Source organism: Phalacrocorax aristotelis, chromosome 5 (genome assembly GCF_949628215.1).
Source record: "Phalacrocorax aristotelis chromosome 5, bGulAri2.1, whole genome shotgun sequence".
NCBI lineage: Eukaryota > Metazoa > Chordata > Aves > Suliformes > Phalacrocoracidae > Phalacrocorax > Phalacrocorax aristotelis.
The window spans coordinates 51,432,257-51,454,236 of NC_134280.1; the positions used below are offsets into that span (position 1 = coordinate 51,432,257).

Here is a 21,980-nt window from a genome sequence, read left to right on the forward strand (position 1 = left end):
CATTTGCTGATTTTTCCACTGCTCCTGAAAATTTCCAACCCTAATGGTAGCTTTGGTTTTGAGTGTTTGGATTTGTTTTTTTCCCTTGTAATTACACACTTATTTTTGTATATCTATTTTAACTTGAGCGGGTATCTGTGCCTACCTTTAGCTTGTTTCTTCCTGAAAATTCTTGTTTTACAGTGATACAAGCATATAATAAACAAATGGAGCTCTTGAGAGCTGAGAACTGTCTTTATACCATGTCCTTATTAATGACTCACCCCTGCCCACTCCTTTAATGGAGAAGATCTGCTTTTAAAGTTGTGTTTAAAGTTGCTATTTCAGTATACATTTTCATATTTCTCTCTGCCTGAAGCAGCTGATGTCCACCTGAATCCTGAACAGGGTATTTGTCTGTGATATTGAAGAAGCCTTATAGCTCTGCTTGTGTAAACACAATTGCAGTTGCTCCTGAATGCCCTAGCAGTGTGTCAGAGTTAAGTAAATAAATGAACTACATTAATTGCTCCTACATCCCTTGAGTGCTTCCACTTTGTGCATTTTACAGTAATGTTAATGTATTGTAATCCATTATTATCTGCAAAATTAAAATTTTCTTTCTTTGCCTGCATCTGCCACTGTTAATTCAGAAGCTCTAATACATGCATTGAAAGAGGGAGGTAATAAGCAAAAGAAGGTCCCTCTGGGAACGTATAATTTCACTTTTACTCATGACTCTTTCTTCCAACCCGGCATGAAATAAACAGTGTAAACATGCAAAGTTAGCACACTGCTAAAGTGAGACTACAAAGCAAAGTTGTAAAACCCTTCTGTAGTTTTTGCACTTGTATTTATTATAGAAATGGCAAGAATGGGACTCAGTAAGTGCAATGATGCACTGAAAACAGGTCTCAGGCTTGCATTGAAAGTCTGGGGCTCATGTGGAAGCTGTGAGCAGTGTCGTGTACTGGAATGGGAAACTACTCAGTGGGGCACGCTGGGTCAATCATTTTTATCAGGGAAAATGATAACCAGCAGAAACCTGAGATTCATCAAGGAAAGCAGGAAAATCCCAGAGGGATCTGTGTGTGGGCACAGCATATCTGTAAGAAAAAAGGTGGCCGAATGGGCTTTAACAGACCCAATAGTTTTGATTTGAACACAATTGCCTTACCACCATCTGGGAGCTGGCTGATACTAAACATGTATTTCTCCTAATTTTAAGTGCCAGAGCCATTAGGAGATGTCAGATACGGATATTCAGTTTAGCCGTTGTCTGACTTCAGAGGAGTATGTGAGCGTGAGACAGCCCATGACATGTTGGACGATTGGGATGAGTCAGAGAGAGATTCACAGAGATCCAGGCAGAGTAAAGGAAGAAATCAGAATGGGAGCAAGATGATGAAAAAAAGGAAAGAAAGTGGATGGTGAGTGGAAGTTTTAGGAAGCCTTTTTATTTAAGAGGGTTTCTGCAAGAATGGGCTCAGGCAGAAATAGGAGAAGCTGAACTGCCTGGAGCAGAATTAACATTTGAAAGCAGCATGGCCACCCTAAAGGAGCGGGGAAGATAGCTACATGGAGGGAATGTATAGGGAAGCATGTGGCAGAAGAAGCAAATGTGCTTAATTCTATTTGCCAGCATTGTATTGCATCCTTCTGGGGCTTCAGTGGGTCTTCCATGGAGTTTCAGAGGAGATGCTGGTTCAAACCTTACTGTGGATGGTGCATCTGATAGTTGCGACCTACTCAACAGCCTGTCTGGCAGCACCCTGGCCTCACAGCGGCGGTTCTGTCTTCTCTGCCAAGGAAGTGCTTGCAGGCAGAAGTGCCAGGGCACAAGCTGTGTAGGGCAGGTAAACAGCAGCACAGGGGATAGGAAGTGGACCTTTTCCATGTGTAGGATGTGACAAATGTTCTGTTGTTTAAATGAGATTATAATATTCTGCTATTAGTCTAATCACTGTAATTAGTCATGCTGTGCTCATTGGTGATGTCCCCAGGATGTGTTTCAAAAATGTCCTCCTGTTATTTGCCTGAAGGGTGCTGGATTTGGGAGTAGAGAACAGCAGCACTGCTACTGTTATCCACCGTAACAGGAGAGATCTGAGCAAAGGAGACAGTTGCAGAGCATGACTTGAAGCAGTCACAATAAAAAAATATGTGTGTGAGAGTGGATGCATGCGGGTGAAAGTTAGAAAGGAATAAGCTTGTTGTGCCAGTTGGGATGTGTATATTTATACAGGGGCAAGTAAGGCCCTGTTGGGTTATTTGTCTTGGGGCTTTCTGCCTTCAGCATACATTCCAGAGGAAAAGTGCCAGTCTACAGCTGCTAAGGTATTTACAAATCCAGGAAGAGGCATGTAAAGTTCAGTGATATGTTTTTTTATGCAGACATAAAGAAATTGCGGTGAAATAGAGGAGGTTCTTTAATTTCATGAGGCTTAAAAATGCGTACGGCCCACAAGGCTGTACAAAGCCCTCTTGATTTTCTGATGTGCAGCAGCATTGGGCTTTGCAGAATAAATGGAACTAATCATTTCTAGGAGCTGGTCTGATCCATTACTTGAGAAGCTGAGAGCTAGGACTTGTACCCTTGAGTCACAAGTGACTCCTTTCTTCTGTCTTAAAATGTTAATAAACAGCTGCTGGACGTCATGGGTGTTTGTAAAGCTGTGAGAATTGCTGCAATGAAAGATTGTCCTCTATGAAGTATACAGTGTTATTCCTAGGCTCCTGGGGGGTAGAGTACCCTCCTTTTGTGTGTATTGGACTTAAGGGCTGAATAGTAAATGTTGAAGCCTTGAATATTTACAATGAATTGTGGAAGAAGAATAGATAAAGTTTGCATTAATGTAGGTAAAGAAACACATATGCATTTAGTGAATGTAAATGTGTATTTGCCAGCTTTTCAGGAACATAGAAATGCTATTAAATTGTAGAAGAAAAAAACTTTACCCTTAGGTAGAGCTTCTCTGTAGGAATAAGATAAATATCAGACAATAAGTAACCGCAAAGCCTTCAAAAAGCAATGCTATAGAAATACACGCACACACTCTGCCACTCATGTCCTTCATGCATTAAAAAGCATAAAATGCTGTGAATGTGCTATCAGCAACATCTGTTTTCTGAGTTCTCATTAGGAGATGCTGATCTACATTTAGTTATATGATTGTCTCACTTCCAGAAACCTCAGATTTCTGCTCCTTTGAAGAGCGTAACAGCCATGCTTTTTGGTTTTGGAGCAGCACTAAATCATTCTGTAGTTTTTCTGCCCCTCCCACTGCCTCATACACATGATGCAAAATGTTTCTTGTAAGTTCAACAGCTACACTGGTTTATGTGCAGACTGGAGATTTTAGTAGACAGAGGAAGTGCTTCTAAAGAGGAGCTTTGATTTTTTTAAAAGTAGCTTCAAAATTGACAGTTAGACTTGATGATCCTAGAGGTCTTTCCCAACCTTAGCGAGTCTATGATTCTATATTTATTGTCTCCCAATGATTTCTTGGTTCAGCCAGGAAAAAGTAAATATATTCTTATCCATTTAGTACATAATAAAAGTTTTATACTAACATAATTCTAATGAATTCAGTAACAATGCAGTGCTGTAAAATAAGTATAACATAATGGAAACAAGCACAGTGATCCTACTTACCAACTCAGAGCTAAACTTTTAGTGTAAGCATTAAGTTTGGTATTTTTGGTCCATCAATTACAATGTTTTGCATCTAAAACTTTTAACAATAGAGCACTATAAAACCACTGTGACTTCTTTTCATATCCTTGGCATTGCAGAGATATAATGCTGGTGTCTAACTGATGAATTGGACACTTCTACATCATTGTTACATATATACCATCACTGGTGCCATATCTGTAAGAGTAATTCTGGCAATAAGCATTAAGTGATATCATCTCTCTTCCAGATAGTCCCAGGAGAAGCCAAAGGATGATGTCATGTCTAAGTAGTTTAATCCTAGATGTATCTTTTAATGTCCTGATTTACATGTGTTTCTGCAACAGGATGAAGAATCACAGTCTACACTGAAGCTATATGAGTTTTTTTTTCTTGGGCTGTCAATTTTTCAATTTCGGCAGCAGAAATAAATACTTTTCAAGAAAAACTATGTGTTTTTTAGATCAATATATATCTGCATACATATATAGATCATACATAGGTATGTTTGGTTTAGCTTTTACAGTTTGGCTGGTTTTCTTCATACCCATGTCCCAGTCCTCAAAAAAAGCTTAGATGATTTTATGTCAGAAAGGTTTCTTGGATTGAGTGAGTTTTGTTGTGATTTGTTTGTTTGCTTGTTTATTAGAATTTTCTGTACTAATAGCAGCCTTAACACCGTTGCATTTCTATTGCCAGAAATGCTTTTGCTGAAAGAATTGTTTGACTCTTTAAAAAAATTCTACACACTAATATAAACCACACCAACAAAAGACAACGTCATAGCTGTAAGCTGTGCCTATGACAGAATTAGCTGTTTCAGTTGTGCCAAGATGGGTTGTACTTGCATAATGATACCAGCAAACCATTTCTGAAGTAGACCTTGCTTGAGGTACATGCTTGACTTTACATACTGCAAATAATTTCACTGATTTCAGAAATTGTTTGTAAGACAAAATCTTTGCCCCTGTGCTCCACAAACTTCAGCAGAGCTAGAATTTCCCTGTGGGCTATAAAGCATTTTCAGGCTCTGGACTGGAGCTGATAGACTCCCTGGGGCTACAACAGGGGTAGAAATTGATCTTTTGATATTGAAGAAGAGGTGATAGAGACTTATGGGTGAACTGTGGAAAACCTAGCGATGATACATAACTTCTTATTGATGTGAAGGAGGGAAGGAAATGAGGAGATGCTTGCGTAGAAAGTAATAACGTTGCCAAAGGGGTGGTCTAGGAAAATGGTCTTTAAAGCAGCATTTTGGATAAATAGCTGTGGAACAAGATTCTGTTTGTCAAGAGAGTTTTATCTCTGCAGATGAGAGGATGCTATGGATGGCCTGTGGTGACACTATGTGGAAACCGTCTGCCAGGCTGAGATATAGCTTAGATACAAGATATAAGAACTGAGTGTGAGCTACAAGATGAAGATGATATCCAAGTTATGGGCTGGTACAACAGGAAGACGCTGCTGTTGTTCACAGGTCAGGAGAGTCTTGGGAAGAAAATTAAATACCTGCTTTAGCCATGATGAGTTTGTGGTAATTGCTGAACACAGACATAAAAATACAAGAAAACCAGCTGAGATTGTCATTTGAACAGAAGGCGTGTCATTTTGTAAGTCATCAGGATAGCTGAATCTGTGTTTACAAATGAGATGAAATATGGGAGGGAACAAAAAGTACCGAGGCAAGTAGAACTATAGAAGAAAACCGAAAGGTGTGGAGCATGAGGGGAGTTCGGTAGACGACACACTGAGGAAGCACTCAGAAGAGTGAGGAGAAGGATTCAGGGAATAGTGTCTCTGAAGCCATGAAAAGAAACAGCACAGCTGGACCATGGCCAAAGCTACTGAAGAGCCTATCTAAGAAGCTGTAAAGGTATTGTTAGAAGTTGTTTCCATTGACTGTAAGACCATAAATGAGATGTTTCTAGGCTGGATTTGTCTGAAAGGAATGCTATATAATTACTGTAGTGATCTGAGAGCAGCTTATGTGTTTTGGCGTGGCTTTTTCAAGATGGGAGGGACTAAACCATATTTGAGGTTTATTTGTATTATGAAAGGAAGAGCTAGGAGAGGAGGTTGGTTGCAGGGGAGGTCTGAGAACAAGAAGAGATCACCCCTATAAACAGAGTTGGTTAGAGGAGGCGACCCTCTTCATGCGATGATGAATGATCCCCTGAACAGGAAAATTTATTACATGAACTGTAAATGAGATAGTCACATTGGACTAGTCATATAACCTGATGGTCTACAATGCACATTTAATGAGAAATTGGACCTATAAGTTTGACTATTTTTTGTGACCTGTTTGAGTGAATGTATGTCTAACTCTGGGTGCTTTTAAAATACATTTATTCTGGTGTTTGGAAGGCATGATGGACATGTATGTGAGATCCTGAGGGCTAAGGCAGGGCGAGAGAAGCGTCTTCCTGATGTCATGCATCAAACATTGCATGGGACAGGCTGAGCTGCTGCAAATGCCACATGAAGCTCTTAGCCATCCAGGAATTATTCCATGCCTTTCTGGTATTGTAGGCATGCACTCATGCCTTAGCCGAGAATGCTTGTCCTGTGCCCCAGGAGACACATGCTCCTAGTTCTTCTCACCCAGTTTTGCACTCCCTTGTGCATTATCACTGGTACAAGTTAGATTACTTACTTGGCTGCTGTTGTCCTTTTTACGGTACGTTTTGCAGAGATTTAACCAAAATTTTCATTGCCTCAGTACAGTCAGTTTGCTGTCATCAGATGGGCCAACTGAGGCATTGTATTAATAGTATATACAAACGGGGACTTGTTGAATGATGGTATAATGTCAGTGGTTTCAGCTAATCAGCACCTGTGTTTCTGTGCCATTTTATTTTCTCCAAGTGAATGCAGTATGGACTGTCCCTGAAGACATGTAGATAGCAAGTGTTTCCTGTCCATAAACACCTCTGTGAAAATGCAGTGACTTTGTTCTGCTCTTGCTGAGCATGCTCAGCGCCTGTTAGTATTGATGGGACTTACGTATGTGCTCCGAGTGCAATGTACCCCATAGCCTCTGGGTAATAGAAACCCTTATCTTGCATTTCCATATTGCTGCATGGAACAAAAGCCATTGTAAAAACAAATCCCCCCATCCCTCCATGGGTATTTTGTCTTACTTTTCTCTTCATGAGAGCTAATTTGCCATGAGACAACTTAAGGCTGACAAAAGAGAGCTTTGTTGTTTTCTGCTAGCTTAAAGGGAATCAAGAGGAGACTTCTTGACATGCTGCCGTCACTGTCCAGACCTTTTCTAAGTTTTTTCTTCTCCAGCTGCAAAGTCTGTGAGGTGAAAATCACCTCTCCTGAAAATGCTGTAGTTTCTCTAGGATGAAATCACTGTCTGCAGGTTAGAGAGTGGCTCTGTCTAACTGTGGCTATCTGTGGCTCCTGATTTACAAAAGTGTCACTGTATCCGCATGGCTTCAGACAACTCTGAATTCTAAAAGCTGTTATAAATACTGGTATTGGCAAAGAAGCCAACGTGAGCACTTACCTGCCCTACACTGCTGTTTGCTACCCTACCAGTTGCATCGATGTGACTGTAAATGGGGCTGTACCATGAAACTAAAGCATCAAAATGACGGAGAGTCAGAAACATGGCAGAAAAGGGAAGGGTCTTTTGATCTTTAAGTGACCCAGTTTATCACATGGACCCGCAGACATTTATACATGTGTACTTAAGGTGCAAAGTTGCAGCACAGGGAAGTTAATGAAGGAGCAGGGACTTAGGACAGCCTCATAGTGCCCTTAGACAAATAGCAGAACAACTGATGGATGAATTTCCTGTAGCACTATTTAATTCCTTTAGGGGATTTCTGCCAGCATCCTAAGCCCTGTGAACCACCTAATTCAGGAGTCAGTTTATTGCAAGTACTGAAGCATGCATTTAAAACCCTAATCCCTGCACCTCTTGTACTATTTTTGTAACACTGTAAGGTGTAAGTATCAGCAAATGTCATCTGTAAAAAACCAAAACACCCCCCCCCCCAAAAAAAAAAAAAACCACCCACCCCAAAAACCAAAAAACCCAACTGACCGAACAACAGCAACAAAAAAGAACAACCCACCCACAAAACCAGCCACCCCACAGAATCCCCCTTGACGAAACTCTGTAGTTTGTGGGTGAGGCTGCAGAAGTTGCCTATGTCCATATAAATTCTTGGAGGGAATTGCTTTGGACAAAGTATCTTTTCCTTTATATGGGGAAATCAGTTCCCCAGTAATTATGCATTTGTTGTGGTTGTGACTCTTTATTCTGTATGCTGACAATATCTTGGGACCGAAATGTACCATTTGTTCTCCCTTTTAGTATCAAGATATGCATCACACTGCTGGTTTTCAGAAAGAGGGGAGAGATTGGGGGGGGCAAAGGAAATGTTTCCCTTGCAGGTGTCCCTATGGGAAAGAACCATTATAAATGTCTTTGGTCTTCCCTCGTACTTTTCACAGACATACTGGTTACACAGTACTTCTCAAAATATATCTGGGTCAAATCAATCTTTTTTGTAACAGCTTTGACCTCACTCTTACTTATATATGACCAGCAGTTCTCAAGATAAATGATACAAAAGAGAGAAGGAAAGGAGAGAAAGAGCAAAAGGAAGGAGCAACTACTTTTCTGTCTTTTCCATGACGAAGAAAGGAGGAGATGAAATAGAGGAGGAGGACATGGCTGTAGTTGCTTTTCCCCTCCAATTGCTCCATCATGCAGCAATTAACCTGAAGGACTGTTTGTACACTTCCCCCACTAACTAAGCTGCTCCTGGAGGTGACGATAGCTGACAGGAATACTCAGTCATGACCGCAGCTAGCAATATTCCTCTCCTTCACATTGCAGGGAGTGGAATGGTCCATAGCTATGCAGGTCCTGCAGATGCTATTGGTAGGGGGGATGCAGTGATAACTACCCTTGCCAGCCATTATATTCTTGCAGCTGTATAGGCGTGGGATTATCTTGATGTTTCTCAAATGCTCCTCTTATCTTACTCTCATCAGACATGTACATCATGCTTCCAGTTTAAGAAATATGGTTGCAGTACCTGGTCTCTAATCAATATGACAGAACTGTGTTCCTCTTCCATCTTGCATCCTTGGAGAACATGCCTTGAAAGAAAGGTCCACAGTTTCCTTCTGTAGAAGTTTTATACAAGTTTGGTAAGGGTATTAATACCTACACTGATAATTCTTAAGATTAGACCCATCCATTCATGATGGTCATCTTAGCAGGTGAGAAGAAAGCACATCACTAGAAGTCCCACAGAAGCGCAGGGAGCTTAGAAAAATGTCAGTTACTCTTTGTGGATGGTGAAATTAGCCTCCAGAGCACTATGTGCTGCCCAAGATAATTTCTGGCGTGCAAAGTATCCTACTGTATTCCCAAAGTGTAAAACAAGGAAATAGGATTATCCTGACTTTACAGATTAGATTGGAAGCAGAGTAACTGTCAGTTAAATGATTTACCCAAAGTTAGAGAAGTGGCTTGTGTCAGAGCCAGGGTTTGAATCATAATCATCTATATCTCAGACTGGTGCTTTAGCCTCCAAAATAGGCTGTTGTTCTGGAGAAGAAAAGCCTGCAGTTAGTCACAGTTGCAGCTTTGAGGAAGTGAGTGGCCAGAAGAACGAGTGTTAGCCAAATGTTTTTCATTTTTGTGTTTGTGTGAGAGAAGCTGTGCGTGCTCTAATTTGGTAAAAATTCAAATTCATCTCTTAATTAGAAGTTGTTGTTATCTAAAAACTTTGCAGCACACCCACATTTCTCCTGACAGCTTGGGCTGTATGGCACAGACAAGCTAGGATGGCTTTAAATGTCAAAATATGCTTTTCATTCTTGTGTGTGTGTGTATATATATGTATATCAATGCATTAACAAGTAAAATAAAACCCTGCATTGTGACAGATTGTTTCTTTAATTGTCAGCACTCTTTAAAGGAATTTATGGCTGGCAAGAGAAATTTGCACTTCTAGAAACATAGGAAACCTTGAATCATCTAGGCTGAAAAGAAGGCCAGGCCTTACTCTACATACCTCTTGCTGGAATGTTGCTGGAGGTGGCTGGGTGGTTTGAATGCTTTTTTCTCCCTTTGCTAATTACATACCAGGCTGTATTTCATGCAGAACTCTGACAATTTTCCTCAGCTTTATCAGCAACTCTTATTGTTTGTGGGAATAAAGAAGTGGGAAGCTTCTCTCCTGAGAAAGCTGGTTCTTCATGTTTTCTGGCTGAGTGACCCCTGCTGCTGTGATATTTGTGGAGCAAGACACCTGTGTGCCCTGGTGAGTTATATAAGGTTTGTATTCCCTGTTCAGAGGTGGATGTGAGATAGCAGTAGGCTGGAGCTGGGAATCTATTAGCTAAACTGTGCTTAATGTGGACAACCTGGACCAGCTTAGCAGAAGTTGAAGGTGCAGTGGCTTCTCCTGGAGGCCACTCTCAGATCCTTTTCCACCAGGCAGCTCCCCAGCCACACTTCCCCAAGCCTGTAGCGTTGCATAGGGTTGTTGTGACCAAAGTGTAAGACCCAGCACTGAGCCTTGTTGAATGTCATACAGTTGGCCCCTGCCCATCGATCCAGCCTGCCCAGATCCCTCCATAGACCCTTTCTACCCTCCAGCAGATCAACATTCCTGCCCAACTTGGTGTCATTAGCAAACTTACTAAGGGTACATTCAATCCCGTTGTCCAGATCATTGACAAAGATGCTAAACAAGACTGGTCCCAAAACTGAGCCCTGGGGAACCCTGCTCGTGGCTGGCCACCAACTGGATTAAACTTCATTCACCACAACTCTGGGCCTGGCCATCCAGGCAGTTTTTTACCCAGTGAAGAGTACGCCCGTCCAAGCTAAGAGCAGCCAGTTTCTCCAGAAGAATGCTGTGGGAACGGAGTCAAAGGCTTTACTAAAGTCCAGGTAAACAACATCCACAGCCTTTTCCTCATCCACTAGGAGGATCATATGACACAGTTTGTTTCAATATGGCACTTTTTTTACCACTGAAGATAACTTATTGGAGTAAAAACAAGAGTCCAAGCCCCAGACATGCTCAGGAACACTTCTGTGAAAGGAAACATCATTCAAGCTGTTTCCCCTCACAGGTTTTCAGGCCCTTTCTCTGTTTTGTGTGATATATGTAGGTGTATCTAAGGCCTATGGTTAGGAAAGCTTCCTGCACTTTAAGAAGACAAGGTTCCTGGAAACTCAATTTGAAGACACCAGGAAGGTGGGCTGCAGTGGGACCAGGATTTCCCAAAGGAGGGGAGCCAGCCAGCCAAATGTGAGCTGGCAGCATCTGCAGGTGGCCAAGAAGGTCAAATGGCATCCTGGCTTGTATCAGGAATAGTGTGGCCAGCAGGAGTCGGGAAGTGATCGTGCCCCTGTACTCGGCACTGGTGAGGCCACACCTTGAATATTGTATGCAGTTTTGGGCCCCTCAGTACAAGAGGGATGTTGAGGTGCTGGAGCATGTCCAGAGAAGGGCAGCGAAGCTGGTGAAGGGTCTGGAGCACAAGTCTTCTGAGGAGTGGCTGAGGGAACTGGGGTTGTTTAGCCTGCAGAAGAGGAGGCTGAGGGGAGACCTTATCTCTCTCTACAGCTACCAGAAAGGAGGTTGTAGCGAGGTGAGTGTTGGTCTTGTCTCCCAAGTAACAAGTGATAGGATGAGAGGAAATGGCTTCAAGCTGCATTAGGGGAGGTTTAGACTGGATATTAGGAAAAACTTCTTCACCAAAAAGGTTGTCAAGCATTGGAACAGGCTGCCTGGGGAAGTGGTTGAGTCACCATCCCTGGAGGTATTTAAAAGGTGTGTAGACATGGTGCTTAGGGATGTGGTTTAGTGGTGGACTTGGCAGTGCTAGGTTAATGGTTGGGCTCAATGGTATTAATGGTCTTTTCCAACCTACATGAGTCTATGCTTCCATGATCTTGTCTCAGTTCCCTTGATTTGGGATTTCTGTCATTCAGCTCATGGAGAAAGAAGGGTTTTTTGCCAAAGAGGCTTTCAAGCCCAGGGTTTGGCCTATGAAGTAAGTCTCCAAAATAAATGCACTTCATAAAAGATGATGGCTTTTGGTGTCTCTCACCCTCTGCATTAGGCAGGAAGGCATTGGCTCCCCTACCTTACTCTGAGGTGTAAGCTATAGCTGTTTACAGCTGTAGCACACAGCAGAGGATGTCATTGCAATTATTCTTAAACAGAAGTGGAAATGCAGTATTTGATACACAAATTCAAATTGGAGACTGGGTCCAAATGGCCATAACTTTTAAGTACTCTTCACATCAGTGTAGATATTCAGGTGATCAAAACTTAAACGTATATTCAGACTTGTCTGAAATTTTCTTGTGGCATATCGTTTGATGTCTTAAAGTTACTTTTATTTTCCCTCTGTCCTTTTACAGAGGTTTGCATAGAACGTATTGCAAGGCATAAGCAAGCAGCAGAAGCAGAGGTGAATATTTTCCCTTCCCTTTGACAATGTCTGCCATTCTAGCTCTGTCTTGATTTTGAAATTTTCTTCTTGTTGCTTGTTTGGGGTAATGAATAATTATTAGAACTCTTTTTACTGCGGTATGCCAGGATGGTGGAAAGGCGTCTCCTTAAAAACATTTACAAAGGCAGGTGAGCATCTGAAAATTAATGCTTCCCATATAGTAAGAGCTGCAGGTTACATGAAATCTTGTCTTACCAAAGTATGCCTGTGTTAACTACGTATCTGAAATATTTCAGATTAATTTATGGGGAAAGCTTGGATTTTCATGAATTGTAGTTTAAAAAAAGCAAAAAAAGTAGTATGCATTGGCTGTTGCCAATTCTGAGAACGTAGTGGGATAACCATAGTCTTATGGCTGGTAATGTCTCTGACTATAGAATGAAGAGCCTGTTTCCAGGCTTAATACTGTGTTGGGAATCTTAAAACTGGTTGTATTGTTAGGCTCTGTAGTATTGTGTTATGTGTGTGTTAGGCAGGCTAAAGAGATGTATGCACATCAGCTATGGATATATTATTACAAAGTTGCTACTTGGAGCTACTGAAGAATGTGAGAAGGGGGAACAAGGGAATAAGTAGAGGCAAATTGAAAGAAAGATGACTCATGCCTTAAACATGAACGTCACCAATAATTTCTAGCTGGGCAGAAATGAACAACTGCTGTTTGAGTTAGCTTTTATCCTTCCTTTTAAGGTATTTAAGTTTTGTTTACTATGCTGGAGCATCCTTTTGTGTGCTGCATCGATGTTGTCATTTAAGGGTCCCCAGCAGACATACTGGAGGTACCAACCTTGACACTAAATTTTTTACCACGGTTAACAAAGCTCAGGCTCTGGAAACCTTAAAACTGTGTGGCCTGCTTGTCAGCTGGATCCCTGGGTTAAGAGATGCTGTTTAAATGGTGGTTGCAGGTAAGAAGTTAGAGACAGGCAGCAACAGGAGCTCCAGTACCTTGGGTTCCACTTAAGGTCGTTTTTGCAGCAGATGTGTCACATTAGTCAGGGATTGTTGTATTTTCTGCCTTTTGGTTTCCCCAGATTCATTTCCCTGGTTGGATACTCTCTTGCCTTGAGACAAAATCCGTGAATTAAATACCACAGATAGAATTGCTTTGTTCTTGTGCTGCCCTTCTGGATGCAGACGGGTGCCCTCTGTACACTCATAGCAGCAGCAGCATCCAGACAAACTGGTAGGTCACAACACTTTTCTTCTGCCTAAAATGAAAAAGAAGACTAGTTCAGATTAAAATGCAGCGAGAGCCTCTAATACTGCAGTATTAATAGCGATGCTGGCCTTGACAAAAATAGCTGTTAAATGGGGAGTAAAAAGCTTTCCATGTTTGCCAAAGTTGTAATGAAAATGGTGGAGCTGTCATAAATACGATGTTCTTAGCTAAAATGATTATGGCTTAACAATTTTCCAATGCATTGCACTGGGTTATTTCCAGCACATTCAGATCTTAGTGTTGTAAATGTTTAATAGAAAATCTTGACAGCGAGTCTTTATCTGTGCCAGAGAAAAAGGTAGGCAATGTTTATGAAATCCACTCACATTCTTTACTCAGCACCTTGACGTTGCTCCCATGCTCGTTTGTTGTCATTTTTATGTGTCTAACTCTCCCAAGAAACACTTGATCCAGCGTATGCCTGTGGATTGCTAAGTTTGGTTACTGGTGTGATGCAAACTCTATGAGCCTAACAATCCTCATAGCCTTTGAATACACAGGCTGACTCCTCAGCAGGGATTAGTCCATGGCGTCCCACAGAAGTGGCTGGAGCTGTGCCAATCTACAGTGCTTGAAGTCTGAGCGCAATGATGCATCTTTGATGCAAATTGCTACTTTTAGACAAAACTAGTGTTTACAAGGAATCAAGCGTGCCTGAGATAATGCTGAACTGTGAATCAGGGCCAGAAGTTTCTTTTGAAAGACCTTTGTTAGATGCCAAAGAACTCAAGGAAAATTTAAATACCAGCCTCTCTAATAATGATAGAACAATAGTAGTCAAGAAAATGCATAGAACTATTTTATTCCACATGGCAAAATGATTAATGCTGTTTATTTATGATCCACACAGTGGGAAGATGTGTTTGCCTCACTGCAGCCCTGATATCAATTTGTAGCAGAAACTTTAACATTGGATGGCTCCGGCTGTCATTAATTGTTGGTTATGTTTCTTATTTCTCCAGAACAGGGGCCAAACATACTTTGGCATGTTTTCACTGATCTCTAACGGGCTTTGTAAGTGGAGGGAGAAACATGCTGGAATCTTACTTTCTTTTCACCTTTGGGTACTCTGAAGTAAAAGGAGAAGAATAATTAATTTCTCCTGAGGCCAAGAACTGCATAGAACCTAAGGTGGCATTATGATCTTTGTAATTGTAGAAAGCATTTTGCTGAGTATGCAGGACACCCCAGAAAGAGTGGACTGCTAATACTTGATAGAAGTTGCTTGTTATCTCATACTAAAGAGAGCAATTTGGTCTAGAGGAGCATTCCCATATGCAGTTAGTCAGTATACCAGGAAGTATCCTGCTTTTTATCTTTGAGTGTCTCAGCTGAGGAAAAAATGCAGCATAGCCTTGGCTAGCCTCATCAGACAGCAACAGAGAGCCTCCTGATCCTCACCTCTTGTTTTGCAGGCTTGTGTACGAGATGGGGCTACTCAGTTGCTTACTTAAGTATATACTGAAGTGCCTTTCTGAATCCATAGCCTTCTGCATAGATTACTGTTATGAAGAAATATAATAGTCATAATAAAGTATCTTGCACTCCTGTGAAAATTATTTAGTTTTTGCAGAGAAAGTGTGTGATGGCATAAGCTAAAGAAATTGGATGTGTATTTTATTGCCTGTTAGCCAGTGGTCTTTCCAAAGCTTTTAAGTAAGCTAGGTACGTAACACCTTGTTAATACCCTGTGTTTGCCCTAACAGTGTTCACGACTAACACCATAGCAATTGTGTTTTGGTAGCTTTGGTGGCTAAAGACATGTGAGGGAAGTTTACAGGGAGGGGTGTTACGTTTTAGTTAACTGGCTGATACACCTAAGAAGAACAGATAATCTCTGAGAACCAGTAAACTTCGGGGGGGAGGAAATCAGTGGAGAGTAATTGTAATATGAGCTCTTTCAGAAATTGTCTCCTAAGAACACTCTGATGCAGGTGGTACACACTTGGAAGACAAAAGCATGTACATACATACATGTCAGAATAAATAACATTTAAGCTGCAGTTTTGCTGGTAGCTACAGTGTATGTCTAGGTAAGGCTGTCATGCCCTGTAAAGTGTGTGTGCAGTGACATTAACCTTTAGATACTCCTTCCAATATCTGCCTTTCCCACTAGCTGCTCTTTTCCAGGGACCTAGTGTCTTCATGTAGCAGCTGCCTGTCTGATCACCTAAACTGACTGTTATTGGATCTGTCTTGAATCGCATCTCCAGGTGATCAGACTTTTGCAGAGTCCTGCTGAATGTTGGATATGCCTTTTAGATTTCTTTCTTGGGTATTAAGTGTTAGACTGTGTGCTGCTGAGGAACCAGTGGGATCCAACCTATCCCCTTGGAGAGATACCTGTTCCAGATCTGATACATCAGATAAAAGATGTCCCACTGTGATTAATCAAGGTTCAGCTGTCTCCTCTGATCATAGCTTCATCTGATCCCTGATGAATGACCAGATTAATGATCACAGTTATTGATCCCTATGTCTAAGCTGTACATAAACCATTTAGCTTGCCCAGAGAAGAACATCTTGCACCAGCTACCATTCTGGTAACCTTTGGTCAGAACTGAGGGTGTTAGCTGTCCTGTTTTAGAAGCTACAAAAAAGTGGCTGCTTTGAGCTAACCCAGTAACAGCTGTCCTCCGTCTTCTAACCTGCTCTGGAAAATACTGGGCTAACTGCATGCTACCGTACTTATTGAGAATGATGGATATGGTTAGGGTTCGCAGATGTGTGGCACCCCTGCACAAATATGAAATATTCTGCTGGTTTTGCCTGTGGAACAGTTGAAGTATGAAAATGCTACACTGAATCAATGGCTGATTCTCACAAACACAAAAAAAACGTATGTCTTCCTTTCTGGAAAGCCTAAAAGTGCTGAAAAGTGTTTTAGCATAGCCACTGCTAGTTATAAAAAGAGACTTTACGGTAAGGAAGGCACCTGCTACAAGTCATACAAACTAAATAACATTTTTTATATGCACTGTTCACAACTGAATTACATGAGGAAGAAGGGTTTTTTTGATTTGTTTTCTGTTGAATGCTGCATGTATGATTCCATTTAGAAAAGTTAAAATGCTGAGCATTTATGTTACTGTCTTGTTATGATTATATTTGGTCGTCCATTTCCTCTCAATTTGCATTCCAAGGAACTGGACTAGGAGCAGTTACATGAATGTAGTAACACAGGAGATTATTATTTTTTTCAGTAGGTTCTATGACATTCCTTATTTTTATATATATTTTTACAGAGGTTGCTGACATTTTAGCTCTTGATGCAGGAGTGTGAAATAAAGAGAGGTGCTAAGGGAAGAAATGAAGAGAGAAAAAACAAGCTGGGATTTAAGAAATAACTTAGGGGGAGTATCTACAAGAATTTCTGAAAGAAACTCCTGATTTGCTGCATTTTGCATTATCTGACAAATAACACACAGCAATAAAGGAAGCCAAAATTCAAGGTAAACACATGTGAGATGGGCTTCAGTACTGAATTCAAAATGTTGCCTTTTTCTGTTGCTGATGTGACGTTTTACTGTTGCAGGGAATTTGGTGTTTCTGTTGAGAGTAGAATTAATTTCCTGCTAACATACACAACAGCACCACACGCGCAACTCAGATTTTGTTGATGGACAATTCTTTTGTACGCAAAACCAAGTGCCCTTAATGTTACAGGTACATTCAGTTTCAATAGTTGCACCTCTTTTTGGCAATACATTCAGATAATTTACATGTTAAATCGCTGTGTTGCATGGTCTTGAGTTAATGAAGGAAGGCAGTTCTGAGTCAGAGCAACATTAGCACAGTGTCCTTTTTCAACGGTAGCTCAGAGCAAATGCTTTAGGAAATGATAAAAGAAATAAGGCATATAGTGATAATTCTTGAGTGTCCTGACTGTACTTAGAAGCCATTAAGCAATATGGCTGCATCAGTGTAAACCCTAAGCAGGGGCTGAGAAACACTACTTCCAGATTTCCTCTTTGAAACAGGAGCAAGTGCAAATGTCACAGCTTGAGCTTTTCCCTGTTTGCAGTCTGGAGTTGCATCAATGCAGGTGGGTCAGTTCTTGGCTTCTGCCTCCTAAGTGGGGTTGATTCTGTAAACATCTCACCCCTGCGAAGTGGGTAAGACATCTTATGGTGCTGGGCGTAATGTTGCAATGACGTGAATGCAAAATAAGCCTGTAGTTAGCAACTGTCCTGCACTATGATTGCAAACCTGACTCTTGGTAGCTGTACAGGTGTTCGTGTGTCTCATGCATGTGCATTTTGGATGGGTAGTGATGGTAACTATTTATGATCATTAGCACTTAAGGCATGTTTGTGCATGTCTCTTTGTGTTTGGTTTCCCTCTGTATGCAAGTGCCAAAGGCTTATCAGGCAGTTAGCTTGGGATCTAAGCTAGAAATACACCTCTTTTTTAGGAATCTCTTCCTTTCCTCTCCTCCCTGTGCAGTCTCTCCAGAGCAGTGCTACAAAGTGGCAGCAATTAATATCAGCTGTCAGGTCATTCCCCTTACTTTCTGTTTAAGCAGGATCCACAGCCTGGCTGTACTTCTTGAAGAGTAACAGAAGGACCTGGAGATGCCTCTGAGTTACTGCATTGCAACACCTATTTATAATAATTTGATGTTCTCCCTGAAAATTGAGACTATAAAATTGATGAATTGGTTTGAGTATTTTTTCTGTTGGTCTTCAGTTGCATGGACTGTTTAACACCAGCGATCGATAGTTTCATTATAGCTTTTCTCCTATAAGCATATAGGATATTTATGAAAAAGTGACTTGGGATTTCTTTATTATGCCTGAAAATGTCTTAAAAGATGCCTTGCATGGTGTTAATCCTCAAAAGTGAGAGGAGTGGTGTGGATCTTCTGGGAGAACAAAAACTTTAAAACTTGTTGGAATTTGACACCCCAAAATTGCTACTTCTCTCATTTGTTTCCTCTCCTTCCTTCTTTCTTACGTATTAAAGCCTCTTTGGTAATTGTCATGGTGTCTGATGTGTTACTTTTGCTGATTCCTTCTTTTGATACCTAAAACCCATTTGTGTGCTTTGTGTAGGGTTTTTTTTTTGACCGTTGATCCCAAGCCATTTCCATATGGCATAAAATCAAGGACAGAGGCGAAAAGATTGGCTTTTAAAAGTAAGTGTGTAAATAAATATTTTAAACTATTCATTTAGAAATAAATCATGACATTTTGAGGCCCACACAGATGGCCTCATGTTGCTACTGCCAGTTTTAGACACTCCTCTGACCATCCCTAAACATCACTATATGAACCAGTGAGTTTAGCTGGGAGAATGGTGAATAATTTCCTATCTGGTGTTGGCAGTCTCCAAAGGAGCCTGGTTAAAAATTCCTGGAGGTTATATTGGCTCTTCACCTTCTGGTTTTCAAAAAGTTTGAAGCTTGCTGAATAACATATTAAAAGCAGACGTATTGTCAGACAGCCTCAGGTTTGTACTAGTGTAGGGTTTTTTCTCCTCTTTGAATTCTGTTTGGTAGTATGCAAGAAGAACCTTAAATATTCTGCTGGAAAGGAGTGGGTTTTATACCAGTCCTTTACACTTTCTCTTATTTGTGAGAGCCAGTAATTTGAGGCACTGTCTGTTCTTGAACTGGTAATAATTTAGTGGGTAGGAAACATGTGCTTCCTAATTCTTAGGTGAAAAGTGATAGAAACTGTGGGGCTACTTGCATAGGGGTTTTGTTAGCTAGACTTACTCTTTCTTGGCTTTTTGTAGCTGATGGGCTTTCTGGTGAAATGAAAGGGAAATTTCTCAATGAAAGGGACTTCTGGAGAGTCAGCTCATTGCAGAAATAGCAGAAGGCTGTTCACTAGGAATAACGTCTCATAGATATGAATTCACAGCACCAGCATTTCTTCTGCTTTATTTCCCACAGCACTAGGCTAAAGTGGCTCAGCCTTCCGGACATTACAAGCTTGTATTGCTCCTTTATTTGTTTAACAGCTTTTCTGAGCTTTAGGTCATTGATGTCAGGTCTGTCCCACTTAAGGTGTGTTCCATGTTTTTACACACTCAAGTTGTAGCTTTCTCATTCCTCAAGGTGGCTTTTCCTTGCTGTTTTCCTCGTGTTCCCCTCAACACTTTCTTAATAGACTATCTGTGAGTATGAAACAACAAAGGGTAGATGCCCAGTATAAGGTCTTGCCTAAAAGGGCCAGGTCCTTCAGAGCTGCAGAGTCTGTCTGCATGATGCTAGAGGTACTCAGTTGTGAGTGGGCTGAGAAATATTCCTGTAATTATTCTGTTACTTTTTCATAAATGGAGTATCTCCAGAATGCCAATTGCTGCAGCTTTGGGTATATCTGGTCAGGAATTTGTCTTTAAGTTACATGTAGTGTTAAGGTTACTCTAGGTGTAGGTGTTTACTCTAGGTTCCTTTGCAGCTGCTCTTTGAGGGGACCTTACAGGGGTTGCTGCCCCTAAAACTCAATAGGAAGCTTGGTAGGTTATGGCGTCTGCTGCTTAACGGTGATTGTAGCTGTCTTCCTATGAACTTGGCAGTCTCATATTTTGCACGCTATTTCTTTCATCATCCTGAAAAGTCTAGATATCAGGGACCATGTTTTAATATAAGATGTGATACTGTTGAGCTGTTAATTCTTACCTAAGCTTCCACATGCTTCCACAGGTTAAGAACTAATAATTGACTGTGGTCGGTAGTTCCGTCAGTTTTGTATCCTGCCTCTTGTGTTTTAACCACATATTTCTGAGAAACACCTACAGTTATTTTTCATTGTCTAAAGCAACATATGAGCAAGTTAAGTCAGTGAGTCTGCTGGTTCTTGGGAATTTGGACCCCTTATGTATGTCGGGCTACACACTTGCTTGTGGACTGTTTTTTGCCAAAGTGCTTGCAGATTGTGTTGATTGTAGCTGATCATGCACAAATCCAATTAGTTCTTTTTTTATTGTTATTTATTCCTCCACAGTAAGACTAGGTTGCTTTTTAAATTATTTATTTATTTCTGAAGTACATTCCTAGAATCCTGCAGGTTCAGAACAGCACAGTTGTAAAAGTTTCTAGTGGTCAGTATTCTCTGTATAATCTTGAAACGTTAGTTCAGGTATCGAGCTCTGATTTGTTGCTATTTATTAAATACCATATTTTGGGCGTGTTTGTTGATGAGAAGCTCAACATGACCCATCAATGTGTGCTCGCATGCCAAAAAGCCACCCATATCCTGGGCTGCATCAGAAGAAGCATGGCCAGCAGGTCAAGAAAGGTGATTCTGCCCCTGTGCTCTGGTGAGGCCCCACCTGGAGTGCTACATCCAGCTCTTGGGCCCTCAGCACAGGACATGGACCTGTTGGAGTGGGTCCAGAGGAGGGCCACAGAAATGATCTGAGGGCTGGAACAGCTCTCTTTTGAGGACAGGCTGAGAGAGTTGGGGTTGTTCAGCGTGGAGGAGAGAAGGCTCTGGGGAGACCTTATAGCAGCTTTCCAGTACCTGAAGGGGGCCTACAAGAAAGCTGGAGAGGGACTTTTTACATGGGCATGTAGTGATAGGACAGGGACAATGGCTTTAAACTGAGAGAGGGTAGATTTAGATTAGATAAAAGGAAGGCATTCTTTACTATGAGGGTGGAGAGGCACTGGAACAGGTTGCCCAGAGAGGTTGTGGATGCCTCTCCCTGGAAGTGTTCAAGGCCAGGTTGGATGGGGCTTTGAGTGACCTGGTCTAGTGGAAGGTGTCCCTGCCCATGGCAGGGGGGTTGAAAATAGATGATCTTTAAGGTCCCTTCCAACCCAACCCATTCTAGGATTCAGTGATATTTCTGGATGTTCTATATAAAAAGCCATTGTAGTCTGTTTTGTGAATTTTTTTGGGGTTGCGCTGGGCTTTTGGTTTTCCTTAAAATGTGTAGTGATTTCATTCAACATGTAGTGATTTCTGTTTGTGCCTGCAGTCTATCAGTTAGCTAAAGATGTTATTACATTTTTGGTAAATGCAGGCTGAGCTTGGTGGTGTACAAGACAAACTGTATAGACAGTCATTGCTGTGAGCTAATCTTATCTCCTGGAGCAAAGCATTTCTGAGGAATTTCTAATTTTGACAACTGGGATCAAATGTCTGACTTCTGAGGGCTGACAATAATGCCAGGGGCTGAGCTGCTTTGTCCTGTTGATAGCAACTGTGCAGTTTAAAAACCACATGAAATGCCGGGGAATTGTGCATCTGAGCTGGTTAGGTTCAGGGGGGGTGTGTGTGTGTTTAGGGTAAGGCGTTAGCTTTACAAGTCTTTATGGGGCAGAAATGCTGCGGCTGCTCGGGGTAAAAATAGTTCTGGGTTTTCAATGGCTGCATTCCATGGCTGGAGCCTGAAATCATGAATCAGGGCTTAGCTCTCGGTCTGTGCGAGACCAACTGCGAGAGCTCAGCAGACAGACACAGGAGGGGAGCAGCTAGCTGAGATGAGGCCGAGCCCAGCACCGCTTATACTCTGGGAGGGACCTGTGTTGCTTGTACACTCTCAGCAAGGTATCGTACATTAATATTTTTGATTTCCAGTAGGAGTGTGGTTACTTGAGTGTGAATAATTAAAAATCTACTGAACCGTGGA

General features: G+C 41.4%; 1 protein-coding gene across 11 annotated transcripts in view; it reads left to right on the forward strand.

Annotated features, from left to right (window-relative positions):
* TSPAN4 (tetraspanin 4) overlaps positions 1 to 21,980 on the forward strand; it is a 464,080-nt gene that overhangs the window by 180,844 nt on the left and 261,256 nt on the right. The window contains exon 1 of one of the 11 annotated variants that reach the window (XM_075094489.1): positions 21,839 to 21,898. The exons of the other annotated variants lie outside the window; for them this stretch is intronic. The gene's annotated coding sequence lies outside the window, so the exon portion shown is untranslated. Of the gene's footprint in view, positions 1 to 21,838; positions 21,899 to 21,980 lie in introns of those variants that run through there. 11 annotated transcript variants of the gene reach the window in all.